The following is a 13,541-nucleotide window of genomic DNA, read 5'->3' on the forward strand; positions in this document are numbered from 1 at the left end:
CTACTTCAATGCCATAATTACCTTCCCCTAGAACTATCCTAACAGCCCACCATCAGTAAGATTTACTTCTGAGCTCGGGCATCCGAATGGTAAGCTTTGCTATCTGACTGATATTCATGTCTACTAATTGATCATGTCAAAGCTCTGACAATTCTTATGTTATTTAAAGTTCTTAGTTCATCCTGGTGGACGTGTTTGCATTTCTATTCTTCATCCACCTGGTGAAGATCCCAATGGTTATGAGCTTGAAAGTGAATGGTGGACACCAGTGCACACGGTGGGGTTTCTTGTTTAGGGCACATAAATTATGCTCGCTCTTTATTTGTTTACAGAATTATATTTACTATTTAACTCTTATACAATTATTCCTGCATACTGTGGAGTGTGTCTGCATGTGTGTTTGTTTTTGTATGAGTGTATGTCATAGTTTGACTCTGTGTGTGTGTGTGTCCGTGTGTCTCTCACACACACACTAGCAAAAGTACTCTATGACTAAACTTTTCATTGATTTATGCCCTAGCCCATTAATAATGTTTGTTTACACAAGTAGAAATTATTAAGAGGGTCAACATTTTACTTTTGGAGTGATATGGAGGCTACTTCAATGCAATAATGACCTTCCTGCAGAACTATTCTAACAGCCCACCATCAGTAAGATTTACTTCTGAGATGGAGCATCCGAATGGTAAGCTTAGCTATTTGACTGATATTCATGTCTACTAATTGATCATCTCAAAGCTCTATCAATTATGTTATTTAAAATTCTCAGTTCATCCTAATGGACGTGTTTGCATTTCTACTCTTCATCCACCTGGTGAAGATCCCAATGGTTATGAGCTTGCAAGTGAACGTTGGCACCAGTGCACATGGTGGGATTTCTTGTACAAGGCACAAAAATGATGCTTGCTCTTTGTTTATTTACAGAATAATATTTACTATTTAACTCTTATATAATTATTCCTACATATTTGTGGAGTGTTTGTGTGTGGGTTTGTTTTTGTATGAGTGTATGTCACTATTTGACTCTGCGTGTGTGTGTCTATGTGTCTCTCACACACACTAGCATAAATACTCTATGACTAAACTTTTTGTTAATGTATGCCCTAGCCCATTAACTTTTGTTTATACCAGTAGAAACTATTAAGAGGGTAAACATTTTACTTTTGCAGTGATGGAGGCTACTTCAATGCAATAATAACCTTCCCCAGCACAATTCTGATAGCCCACCATCAGTAAGATTTACTTCTAAGATGGGGCATCCGAATGGTAAGTTTCGCTATCTGACTGATATTCACATCTACTAATTGATCACGTCAAAGCTCTGACAATTCTTATGTTATTTGAAATAGTTCATCCTGATGGGGATGTTTGCATTTCTATTCTTCATCCACCTGTTGAAGATCCCAATGGTTATGAGCTTGCAAGCGAACAGTGGACACCAGTGCACACTGTGGGGTTTCTTGTTCAAGGCACATAAATAATGCTCGCTCTTTGTTTGTTTATAGAATAATATTTACTATTCAATGTTCATGATGCCTTTGCTAAGTTATTATGCTGTTGAAAGTATAGTTCTGAGCATCATTTCGTGATCCTCGGCCACTACAGCGTGGCCAGTGGGTTCCCGTGCAGCTAGTGGTGGCGGCTGTAAGGGATTCTAATTGATTTGGCCAAGATGGCGAAGGACAATGTTGGGTGATCTTCGTTGGCATTCTGTCGTGGGATACCACGAAACACGCCCTCTAGCACCTTCGGCCAGTTCAGCAAGGTCATCAAGGCACAGGTACAGTGACAACTCTGCCCTTCTGTGATGCTTGTGATTTTAGGGGATTGGAGTTAGTTTAGTTGCGATCCAGTGTTTTGCTGTGATTTGATGGATGTGGTATGCTATTTCTATGTTCAAATTGTTTAGCTAAGGCAAAACAACGAAGGGATACATGGAATAATGTTGTTTTGGGAGATTGCTCTATTAAAAGGATGTCTTTTTATCCTCTATGGTTGCATGATAGTCTGATTAGTAGTTGGAGAAATAAATGATAATCTGCTGCATATATATTTTTTATGGATACCATCACAAATTAAAAACTTTTCTTTGTGATACAGGAAGATTACACACTTCCATCTCAACCTGACAGGTTTTGCTCTGGTTTTCTGTTCATCAGCATGTGTAGCTCAAGGGTTCGTCAGTGGTGCAGGCCTCCTCTCCACCACTCATTTCAGAAAATTGCTCTCCATAGGTTAGATTCAGATCTTATGTGCTTGAGTTCCTGGCCATGAATTGATTCAGCAACTATTATTTTGTTGCTGTCGGGGCAATTGTTTGCTTGGTTGCACTAGATTGAAAAGCAACAGAAATCATCTTGATGGTCGCTTGCATGTGGACTGATCGGTTCAACATGTTCATACTAACGATAAGTTTATATGTATTGCTCTAGACATATAAGACTGCAAAGCCTTGCACAAACCAAACATCCAATAGTGTCTAGATGCAATTTTCTTTATTTGGACATGTTTTAGTCTCGGTTGTCATACTGCATTTTTTATGAGTGAGAACAATGGTGGTTAGCATTTCTATTTTAATGACAAAGCTCTGCAAGACAGTGATATGTGTTTTTGTTGTGGAATATAGCAATAGATGTTCTTCTTGGTGCAACACAATTTTTATTGAAAAGAAGTGTGGGCCAAAAATATTCAAAACCCTGATTTTATCAAGCTATTATATGTTTTTATTTTTATTGAAATGAAGTATGGACCAAAAATATTCAAAATTCTGACATTGTTTGTTTTCTGTGTAGGAGCATAATCTCAGACCTTAAAAAGTTTGGGAAACACCAAGTAACCAGAGCACAACTAAACAAGGAAGATCTAATATCCATCTCACATTGCACTTCATTTCATAAACTGAGTTAAATCTACGCTATGAGAATACCAATGCAGCTCATACCAATGAGGACCATGCAAACCAGCTATCGCTCGATCAACATGTTCCAGCTATCGCTCTACAGGTTCTGAACAGCCCCTCCAGTCTTAAGGTCGACCAGGGGATCTCCTGTGGGCAACAGCGACTCGCTGGACACATGGGGTCAGTTATAGTGTGACTTGATCTTTAATTACCAATTTGAATACTGATCTTGATGTATTCAGATTAAGGAGAAATCTGTTGGTTTTTGTAAGAATGTGTAAAATCTTTTTTGGTGCAAAAAAAAAACAAACGTTCATATTGTAAGATGTTATTAAAATGATTATATTCATGGTTGTACATATAATTTTTTAATTGTTGTATCATTCGAAGCACTTCTTTTTTCTCTCTATTAGTTATGTCTTACCGTATATACGTGTGTGCCACACGTGCATGGCCACTAGTATAATATAAAGTTAGATGCATTTTCTTTTTAAATCAGGTTGACCCCTTTTCCACTTACCAGCGAAAAACATCCATTACACATGAACAAAACGAGGTAGGGAAAGTACGAGCAGCGTGTGCTAGCTGCAAAACGAAAAACAAACAGCAGAACTAACACTATGAAACCTGGCTAAGGAAACTAGCGCTAGCTCAACTGCCTAATGTAGTTTATAATAAAGGCAGAATTATGGACTATGTATGAAGGAAGACGTATGATAAACCATGCTCTTTGTTCTCACCCATTAAAAAGTGCAACACTACTAGATAGAGATGCATAACTGCACGGCAATCAATGAGGAAATTAATGCAGACATCTGCCTATTATGGAAAAGGATTACCTTAGGGAGAAATGGTCGCATTCACTACTACAGAATGTTACTGTAGGGGCGGCTCTAGAGCCTCTGTAGGGGCGGCTGCGCCAGCCGCCCTTCCCAGGGTGTTCCTACAGAGGGTGTCTCTGTAGGGCGGTTTTCTGACCGCCCCTGCAGTGCTCTCTGTAGGGGCGGCTGGTGTTTTCAGTTGCCCCTACAGTGCCCTCTGTAAGGGTGGCTGGTAATATCAGCCGCCTCTATAGTGGATTTCTATAAGGGCGGCTGTATCACCAGCCGCCCCTGCTGTGTGTATTTGTAAGGGCGGTTCAATCAAGAACCGCCCCTACAGTGGATTTTCCAGCAAAAAAATAAATAATTCAAATTCAAATCTAACCACATATATATATATATATAATTCAAATTTGAATCTGACCGCCACAAATATACATATATACATCCACAAACACAAGACCATCATCACAAATCATAATTCACAAAAGTCCATCATTACAACATAGTCCATTATGAAGTCCATCATTATAACATAGTCCATTAAGATATCCACAAGTCCACATGCAAAACAAAGTCCAAACCGATGGAGATCCAGCTAGCAATGGTACTCCTATTTATCATTATTTTAGTGTTAACACTTGCACAGATGTGTTTATAATCTTTTTTAATCCTTCTTATTACCAAAGTCATTGCCACTTTGTCAAAGAGCTAAACTTTTGTCTAGATTAAATCAGACTTTTGCCATTTTCCAATTGGCTTTCATGCAGTGTTAACACACACAACACCAACAACCTCTTAAGGAATCCCAAGCTACTTGATGTACCTTCATAGTGTAGGAGCTTGTCTAAGCTGCCATTGGGCATGTACTGGAGCACGAGTGCTTTGAAGTCCAGGTTGGAGCAAGTGCTTAGTATTCTTATCAGGTTGCGGTGTCAAGCCATGCAAAGCACATGGCACTCAGCTCCAAAGCTTCTAATGGCCGGTTCTAGTCGCATGTTTAGAACTTTTATTGCAACAACCATACCATTGCTCAGTTGGCATTTGAAAACTTTTGCAAGACTTCCCGTTCCCAGAAGGTTGTTATCACTAAAGTTATTAGTGGTAGAAATTAGCTCATGGTAGGTAACTAATGTTTGTCTTACAACATTGCCTGGATCAGTGACACTAGCTTTCCTTCTAATCATTAGGTGGACACAAAGAACAATGGAGACAAATGCAGCAGTGACAACTAGAAGAAGGATAACTAGAAGGTGTCTTTTATTTGAGTGAGAGTCCTCAAGACAAGGAGAAAATCCAAGATGGGGAGATCCACATAGCCCAGTGTTTCCAATCAAAGATATTGACGTGATGTTTGAAAAAATACCTCCCTCTGGTATCTTCCCTTCTAGCTTATTGAAGGATAGGTTCAAGGATGTCAAGACCGTGAAATTGGCAAGGAACATGGGAATGGTACCAGAGATATTATTGAGGGAGATATTATCGAATGAGTTATGTGATAAATTTAGGAAGTTGAGCATCATAATTTGTCCAAACGATTCTGGTATGGTTCCATGCAGATAGTTGCAAGAGAGGTCAAAGAAAGACAACTGTTTTAGCCCACCAACATCACTTGGAAGTGGACCAACAAAGAAATTGTTAGAAAGATCTAAAGAAATAAGTTTTTCTAGGTGGAAGAAGCTTGCTGGTATAGCTGAGTTTAAGCGGTTACTAGATAAGCTTATTTGTTCTAGCACACTAAGGTTGCCAATGCTGTTGGGTATAGAGCCAAAGAATTTGTTTCCTGGAAGATATAACTGTTGTAAGCTCCTCAGCATGTTAACATCTGTCGGTATAGGGCCAGACAAGTCATTGTTATCGACGCTAAGTAAGATGAGGTCTTGCATCATTGTGATAGAATTTGGGATATGTCCTGTGAATAGGTTGTTAAAAAGATTTAATGTTTCAAGATGGCTTAAGTTTGACAGTGTTGATGGAAGCCTACTTGTTAACTTGTTATAACCTACACTAAACCAAAGTAACTCTGTTGATAGGTTCCCTATAAGATCTGGGAGCCCCCCTATGAAAGAATTAAAGCTCAGGTCAAGGACCTGGAGATTCTTACAATTAGAAAGGGAAGACAAGAAGTTAAGATTCCCATCTAAATTATTCAATCCAAGAGCAAGCCTCTCAAGAGCTAGGATGTTATTCCCAAGTGTTGGTGGTACTGAGCTGGAGAAATTATTGTTGTGCATAAATAGTGTAGATAATTCCGAAAAATTCCAAAGAAAAGATGGAATCCGACCTGTTAGCTGATTGGTTCTCATATCTAGTACAGTAAGATGGTGAGATTGCTAAGAACAGCTGGGATAGAGCCAAAGAGGTTATTTACTGCCAAGGAAAGATCGGTGAGATGTGGTAGTTGAGCCAACCATATTGGAACGGCGTCCACAAAATAATTGTCTGCCAAAGTGAGAATTTCTAAGTTTTTGCATGCTGCAAGTCCTGGTGGAATCGGACCCACAAAGTTGTTCTATTCGAGAACCAAGATCTTCAGTAGAGGAAGGCTAAAACTTTGATTGGTAGGAATGGCACCCGCAAAGTTGTTGTGTGCGAGATAAAGCCATTGCATCCTTGACATGTTGTAGATGGTTGGGGGCACTATACTGGATAGGTTATTGTACCCCAGGTATAGGAATTCCAACTTGGGCAAGGAACCTAGGTTATGTGGTATAGGACCTGATAAGCTATTGTTCATTAAGCTGATCTGCTTTATGGATTGCATATTATTGAATAGGCTTGGTGGTATGTGGCCAGTTAGGTCATTCTTGGCAAGAGCAAACCTCTCAAGGCTGTGCATATTCTATAGTAGTCCTGGCGGGATATCCCCAGACAGGCTATTGGAACTGAGGACAAGATCCTCAAGCCTCGTTAGGTTTCCTATGGCAGTTGGAAGAGGGCCTGTGAGGCCATTTAAAGAAAGATGCAGAACCTTAAGCCGATGTAGCATGCCAAGTTCAGCAGGGATGGAGCCAGCGAGGCTAGTGTTTGCGAGGTTGAGGAAGGAAAGGAATGAAAGATTACCGAGGTCTGGGCTGAGCTCCCCTTGTAGGGGAACATCCGCCAACCTCTCGCCTCTCCCCACGGACTAAGCCAACATAAGCTAATGGTGAGTGATCAATGATGAAGTGTAGTCTCTTTTGTGATCTGACTATATACATTCACTAATCTTTGGACACAAAAAAAATGGTGATGTCAATAGCATCACCTCACAATCTCTCAACAATTCCAGCATAGCATAGCACCATAAGCCTGTTTCGTTTCTGTGTTGGCACAAATGCTAACCATATGAACATTAACTAACCACCAAAGTGACTGACATTACCACATCAAACTAGATGAAAAGAATGGAACAAATAGTATTAGACCACTACTACGAAGCACTGCCAAGTAAGGAAGGATTGAAAAAAATGAAGAAACCAATTTATCAAACAGAAGGACAAGCCTCTATGAAGACACATGTAGAAGGCGTCGGCGGTGGGGGCGAGGATACTCACATGGAGAAGGCATCGGTGGTGGGACAGAAGGTCCTCCTCTAGGCGGCAGCGGCACGATGAGGGCGGGGAGATCGTCGGTGCCCTCGATCCCACCGGATTGCCGGAGACGGTGTTGATGACGCTCCGGATCTAGGCGAGCGGAGAGGGAGAGGGAGGGGGCTAGCCGCCGGAGACGCGTTGGGAGCCTGCGGTCCTCGCCTCCTCGGTGCGGTGGGAACCCTAGCCTCCTCACTCTGGATCTGGGCGAGCGGAGAGGGAGAGGGAGGGGCCCGGCCGCCGGAGACGCGTCGGGGGCCTGCGATCCTCGCCTCCTCAGTGCGGCGGGAACCCTAGCCTCCTTGCTCCGGATCTGGGAGAGCGGAGAGGGAGAGGGAGGGGGCCAGCCGCTGGAGACACGTCGGGAGCCTACGGTCCTCGCCTTCCTCGGTTCCTTCGTGCCGTGGGAACCCTAGCCGCCGAGGAATTGGGTAGCCTGATGGCGTCCACAGGAGATTTCGCCCAACACTTAACGGGTGGCCACAGCGATGGTCACTGATATACCTCAGAGCACTGTAGGGGCGACTGAGGTTATAAGCCGCCCCTACAGAGAAACTGTAGGGGCGGCTGAGGTTATAAACTGCCCCTACAGTTGAATTTTTTTTCAAAAATCTAAATCAAAATGAATTTTTGAAATGTAAATAATAAATAAATAGTACAAAATTTTATAATTATTTATATATATATATATATATATATATTTACATATACAATAACTAAGACAACTACAATAGTTTAAAATTGAAAAATTGAACCTTTAAAAATGGGAAAAATTAAATTTTAAAAAATTAAAATCAAAACTACTAAAATAATTTTGAGACACCAAATGATCTCAAATGAAAATCAAAGTTGAACATCAAAGTTGTAGAGGTCATGAAAATCTACAACTTTTATTTTGGTCATCTTGTCATTTGACAAAATTTGAACCTTTCAAATTTGAAATTTGAAAAAATGACAAGTTCGAACTAAAATTTGAGACCTAAAATGATTTCAACATAAAAAGTGATGAATACCAAAGTTGTTCAACTCATTAATATCTACAGCTTTTATTTTGGTCAACTTGTCATTTGACAAAATTTGAACCTTTCAAATTTGAAATTTTAAAAAACAACAAGTTCGAACCAAAATTTGAGACTCAAAATGATTTCAACATAAAAAGTGATGAATACCAAAGTTGTTCAACTCATTAATATGTACAACTTTTATTTTAGTCATCTTATCATTTGACAAAATTCGAACCTTTCAAATTTGAAATTTTGAAAAAACGATAAGTTCGAACCACAATTTGAGACCCAAATTAAATTCAACATAAAAAGTGATGAATACCAAAGTTGTTCAACTCATGAATATCTACAACTTTTATTTTGGTCATTTTTCATTTGATAAATTCTTAGCATATATTGTTAATTAATCTTACACATGTCTCATATAGTTCATAAAACCTTATGAGAGACGTGTCACATTTGTGAACAATGTCATTACCACTTTATCATATGAAGAAATGACCAATACAAAAGTTGTAGATCTTGATGAGTTATTCAACTTTGGTATTTATCACTTTTTCAGCTAAAATCATTTGGGGTACCAAAATCTTATCTGAAGTTGCATTTTTTTAAATTCAAATTTTAAATTGCTCAAACTTTTCATATGTATATATTGACAAAACCAACAAAATAAATTGATAGAGAATGATTTTAGAAAATTTTAGGAAAAAAATCATCAGATTTGGAGTTAGTATGAGGAAGAAAAACTAGTTACAAAGTTGACCCATAGATTAAAAAAAATCACACTGTTCACTATGATCATGTAAGGATCATCTAGAACAGTGTGATTTCTCTTTTTAATCTATGGATAAACTTTGTAATTAGTTGTTCTCCCTCATACTAACTCCAAATGTGATAGTTTCTTTTCCTAAAAATTTCTAAAATCATGCTTCAGCATTTAAGTTTGATCAAACTTGGATGTGACAATGTTTTACACATTTTAAAATTTGAAATTTGACAAGTTCAAACCAAATTTTCAAACCCTAAATGATTTCAGATGTAAAAGTGATGAATACAAAAGTTGTTCAACTCATCAAGATCTACAACTTTTATTTTGGTTATCTTGTCATTTGACAAAATTTGAACCTTTCAAATTTGAAATTTTAAAAAACAACAAGTTCGAACCAAAATTTGAGACCAAAATTGATTTCAACATAAAAAGTGATGAATACCAAAGTTTTTCAACTCATTAATATCTACAACTTTTTATTTTAGTCATCTTGTCATTTGACAAAATTTAAACCTTTCAAATTTGAAATTTGAAAAAATGACAAGTTCGAACCAAAATTTGGACCCCCAAATCATTTCAACTAAAAAAGTAATGAATACCAAAGTTGAATAACTCATAGAGATCTACAATTTTTATTTTGGTAATTTCATAATTTGTTAAATTCTTAGTACATATTGTTCACACAAACATACATGAATGTAGTCTCACACACATACATGAATGTAGTCTCACACACATACATAAATGTAGTCTCACACACACATACATGAATGTAGTCTTACAAACACTGATACACTTACATAAACTAGCTAGCCCACCATGACAACTTTCCCCTTAACACCTTTTTGTTCCCATGGCAATACATCTTTGGGCAGGTTCTTTTCCACAGCCTCGATCTTCTTACAAAAGTCTGTGAATAGCGGCATCTCATCACACTTATTGTAAGCTTCAACATCGTCCACGCCATCAACTCCGATGATATGTTGTTTTCCAGAGGCCACCACGTGCTTTGTCTTCTTCTTTGGGGGGAGGTTACTTTGCGGGTCGGGCATATAGAAGACTTGCGCGACTTGTTCAGTGAGCACCCAAGGGTCATCCTGGCAGCCTACATTCTAGAGGTCGACGACTCTCTATCCAATCTCATTTAATTGATGTTGCTTGATCCAGCGGCATCGAAACATGGCCACCTTTATATCCCTTCCATAGTCAAGTTCTCATATATCTTCAATTATGCCAAAGTACAACACCTTTCGCCCCACTCTGTCGAGAGCCTCTATTCGGACGCCGCTGTTCTGATTCATAGATTTCCTGTCTTTTGTGTCGGTATAGTATGTATACCCATTGATGTCATAAGCATTCCAAGACGTCACCAGTTTTGATGGCCCGACCGCCAACCGACTGATGGTGATAGAATCTATGGTTTCTCTAGGCTATATGTTCTGGTCCTTCAACCATGATGTTAGGCATTACTTATGCTGTTTCATGACCCAATCATCTGAATGGCCATTCCTCTCGGCCATAATGATAGCCATGTGTTCATCAATGTATGGTTGCATCACTGCCAGACACTGTAATGCGCCCGACTCACCTCTATGTAATCATTGTCGAGGAACACTTTCCTACCACTTGTGCCCTTCCCAGCTAGCCTTCCCTTGTGATGAGAATCGGGATTACCAATCCCTCTTTGTACTTTTAGCCACTCTTGGCAGCACTCGATGACTTCTTTGGAATTGTAACCCTCTATCATGGAGCCCTCTGGGTGTGTTCAGTTATGCATGTATCGGCTTAGAACCAACATGAACTGCTTGTAGGACCACATTTCATGCAAGAAGCTAGGGCCCAGCGCCTTGATCTGATGAACCAGGTGAATCATGAGATGTACCATTATATCAAAAAAAGCGGGAGGTAAACACATCTCTAGCTGGTTCTAGGTCTCCACCATGAATTCATGTAGGTCACTCAGCTCTTGCCTGCGAATCGTCTTCTGTGAGATCTTCTAAAAGAAGTAGCACATGCAGGTGAAGGCCATCTTTAGGAACTCTGGCTTTATAGCCCTGATTGCAATTGGTAGGAACACTATCAGCATCACATGACAATCGTGAGCCTTGCAGTATGTTAATGATAGGTCCTTCATCGACACTAGCTTCTTCGGGGTCATCGAAAACCCAGTCGGCACTCTGACCCCCCTAAGGAAATTGCATATAGCTCTCCTCTCCTCTAGGGTTAGGTTGAAGCTAGCCGCGGGAAGACTATACTTGCCATTATCTTGCTGTACCGGCCAAAGCTCCTGCATCACATTCAGCTGCACCATGTCTTTCCATAATCTGAGACCATCCTTTGACTTGCCCGTGTCCATCAAGGTAGCCATGAGACTCTCAAAGACATTCTTCTGTACGTGCATCGCATCAGTGGCATGGGGGACCTCCAAGTCTGGCCAATAAGGCAGGTACTGAAAGAAGATCGATTGCTTCTTGAATAGTACGCCTTCGATGGGAGGTGTGCTTCTATCTCTAATCGTTCCATCTAGATTCTTCTTTCCATAGACGACGTGTATGTTTTAGACCATTCTAAACACATGTTCTCCATTACAACGTCTCTCTGGAGGGGGTTCATCCTCTGAGATGTTGCCATAGTATCTTAGGTACAATTTGCCACGGTACTTGTGACCTGTCTTTAAGAAGCACCGGTTCCTTATGTAAACTATCTTCCTGGATCCATCTAGGAACACCTATTTAGTACCATCCAAATAGACTAAGCATCCAGTCTTGCCTTTGAACTGTCCAGATAGGGCAAACAGCGTGGGTTAATCATTGGTAGTAACAAATATTATTGCTTTGCATATAAAGTCCTCCCGCCAGAACGCATCATACATCGGCTCCCCATACATCCATAGCCTCTCCATTTCTTGCATCAGAGGCTCCAAGAACACGTCTATATCAATGCCTGGTTGTTTGGGGCCAGAGATAAGAATGGTGAGGAGAAGGTACTTCCTCTTCTGGCATAAATACGTTGGGAGGTTGTACATGGTCAAGATGACTAGCCATGTGTTGTGGTCGGTCATTCTCTCATTGAAGGGATTCATTCCATCGGTGCTCAAGCTGAACCATACATTCCATGGGTCATCACTGAATTATGCTTTGTACTTGGCATCAAACGATTGCCACTGGATACAATTGGCCGGGTGTGCGATCGTATCATCATCCACCTTGCGCTCATCATCCCACCATATCATCAGTGCGGTTTCCTTAGGGTTTAGGAACATACACCACAAGCGGTCGGTCACTGGCAAGTACCACATAACCAGGGCAGGAATTCTTCTCTTATTTGCATCGTTGCCTAATGGAGTTTCCTCTGGGGGCTGAGATTCTTGCACCACCTTCTTCCCACCCTTCTTCATCTTTCCTATGGAGGCTTCCACCCCACTTTGAAGGTCATTGTTCTTGTACCGACTAGCCTCACACCTAGGACATGTATCTAAAGTCTCGAACGATGTGCCACGCCAAAAAAGGATACAGTGGTTGGGGCATGCATGGATTTTTTCAACCCCCAATGTGAGTGGACTTATAACCTTCTTCGCTTGGTATGTGTTGGCGGGAACTATGTTCGGCTGTGGGAGCAACCATGACATGAGGCACAATAGATCATTGAAACTGTAGTCCGACCAGCCGTACTTAGCCTTCAGGATGAGTAGCTCAAGCACAAAATATAGCAGTGTGAAGTATGTCGGACAGCCCTTCTCAGCATCATACATAGTCTTCTTCGATGCTTTTGTCACCCTCTCAAGATTTTCTAGACCTCTCTTGCTCTTTTCTAATATTTCTGGTCCAAAGGCCCCAAGCATTTCGTCCAAGTTGTCACCGTCATCTGCATCCCCCTCACGTGCTTCGCCATCATTGCTAACACCATCAGCATCATCACCACCTTGTTCATTGCCAAAGCCACCACCTTGTTCATTGCCATAGTCACGATCCATTTGTTGCTCAAGATCGTTTGTGAATTGGGACAAGTATGCTTGGGTTTCAGCTTCATTAGCTAGATCATCGTCGCTGTCATCAACAACCATTGTTTCACCGTGATGAATCCACACTATGTAGTCCGGAACAAATCCTCTCCTAATTAGATGTTCTTTAATGGTACTCACATCTCGAAATGCAATAAGGTTCTTGCAATCTTTGTAGGGACAAATAATCATGTCACTATTCTCTTTCAACGTCGTTGCATGCTTCTCTGCGGCTTTGATGAATTTGTCCACCTCATCACGGAAAAGAGCATCGTGTCTTAACGAACCATACATCCAAGAGTTTCTATAGTCCATCTTATAGAAACAAAACAACCAAAAAAAGAATATTACTCGAGAATAATTGTATATACCTGAGACACGCACCATGGTAGTAGAGGATAGTTAATTAATTGACTATTAATACATAAATATTTTAAAATATAAATTAATAGGTTCAAATAAACAATTTCAAAGAA

The 13,541-nt window shown here is 40.3% G+C and overlaps 1 pseudogene; it reads right to left on the reverse strand.

The window, feature by feature from the left end:
• Window positions 1-4,448: 4,448 nt before the first annotated feature.
• Window positions 4,449-13,128, reverse strand: LOC136511325 (putative receptor-like protein kinase At3g47110; annotated as a pseudogene).
• Window positions 13,129-13,541: the final 413 nt, after the last annotated feature.

The sequence above is a fragment of the Miscanthus floridulus genome, chromosome 16 (genome assembly GCF_019320115.1).
Source record: "Miscanthus floridulus cultivar M001 chromosome 16, ASM1932011v1, whole genome shotgun sequence".
NCBI classification, from domain to species: domain Eukaryota; kingdom Viridiplantae; phylum Streptophyta; class Magnoliopsida; order Poales; family Poaceae; genus Miscanthus; species Miscanthus floridulus.